At 34.3% G+C, this 1491-nt stretch overlaps 1 protein-coding gene across 3 annotated transcripts in view; it reads left to right on the top strand.

Moving 5' to 3' along the window:
* The window catches only part of SYNCRIP (synaptotagmin binding, cytoplasmic RNA interacting protein), a 23583-nt gene extending 22094 nt beyond the window's left edge, over positions 1 to 1489 (top strand). For all 3 annotated transcript variants that reach the window (XM_009333106.1, XM_009333107.1, XM_009333108.1), the window contains exon 11: positions 1 to 1489. This exon is cut by the window's left edge. The gene's annotated coding sequence lies outside the window, so the exon portion shown is untranslated.
* Positions 1490 to 1491: the final 2 nt, after the last annotated feature.

Below are 1491 nucleotides of genomic sequence, written 5' to 3' on the forward strand. Positions count from 1 at the left end.
AGCTTGCAGTGGAGTAATGGTAAGGATATCAAGCAACCTTAAGTATCTCAGCTGTATAGGAGCATATTCTGTTGCAAAAGACCTTCCTGCGAAGATCATGGATTCAAATATGGGACATTTGAACTAATACTTGGACTTTGAAATGAATTTCTTTAACAGTTTTCTCTGCAGTGCAAGTTATTAAACTAAAGCTACTCTATTTCCCCAATGTGTTCAACAAAATCCTTAACGTCTAGCATGGTATCTTAATAAAGAATAAAGTCATTCTTTAAAAAAATCTGCTTTAAGTAGATTTTTCCCCCAAGTTTTCTTAGTTAAGGATTCCAAAAGTGGTATTCACAAATTCTCGCATTTAAATTTTTATTGCAGTGGTATAGATGAATACCATCATTGGTATCCTTAAATTTTATTTCTGCTCATGAAGGTTAATCATGATTGTCTATATAGTAATCACTTATGAATTGTGTTCAGATACAGCAGTTTCAGGTGTAATCATCAGAGCTGGTTAGTCAGGCATTCCAGATAGTGGTTCTTTTCAGAACCTTTTTTAAAGGGTTGGTTAACTACCTCAGTAGCAGAGGATTGAACTATACCCTGTCTGTACTGTACATAGAAAATCTTTGTAGATAAAAGCAAGGCTTGTTTAATATGATATGAGGGTAAGATTATAATATACCAAATGTAACATTCTTAGTTGCCTTTAGTTCCAGAGGCTTTGTAAGACTTCCTCATGACCATCATAACAGGCCTTGCTTTTGTCGTATTTTGTGGCTGAAAAAGCAGCCTTGCTTCTTCAGATATTGTAGTTATTTGGATGTATAATAGTTTAGCAAGATGTTACTTTTGTAAGACATCAGATGTTCAAAAAAAAGTGCATCAGCAACTTGTACTAAATACTGCAGTGTCCCTTTATAAAAGGTCAGACTAAAACTGACAACTGTACAGTGAAGCCTGACATTTGGATATTTTGAAGTTTTTCATAAATCATAGAATAGTATATGGCTGTAGTTTAGCTTTTTAGGTAAAAGGTATGTTTTCATTAGTGCATTTCTTATTGCTGATCACTGTAAAAACGTGTGGATCAGCTTTCCATTTCTCTTACGCAGATCATGATAACCTGTAGAGTAGAGTAGAGTACAATCATTTGTGCTATGTTTTTAATTTTCTAAAGCACCTTGATGACAGTGAGTGTTCAGTGGTGAAGCATCCTCTATTGAACCACCCTTAAAAAAAGACAAAACAAAAACAAAAGAACCTTTCCAAGTCCAACTTCATATAGGTAAAAGATAGATAAAATTATGACTTACTTTGGACTTGGCATAAAGAGCTTCCCTTAACCCCCTGCCCAAAGGGATACTGCAGTTATACTACATACCCATAGGCACCACAATGAAAATTGAAGCTTATACCTAATTAAGGTTTTATACACACCAGTTCCCCCAGTAAATGCAAATTTTAACAAAATTAGACATGTCATATGTTGAAAATGCT

Source organism: Pygoscelis adeliae, unplaced genomic scaffold, assembly GCF_000699105.1.
Source record: "Pygoscelis adeliae isolate BGI_AS28 unplaced genomic scaffold, ASM69910v1 Scaffold57, whole genome shotgun sequence".
Lineage (NCBI taxonomy): Eukaryota > Metazoa > Chordata > Aves > Sphenisciformes > Spheniscidae > Pygoscelis > Pygoscelis adeliae.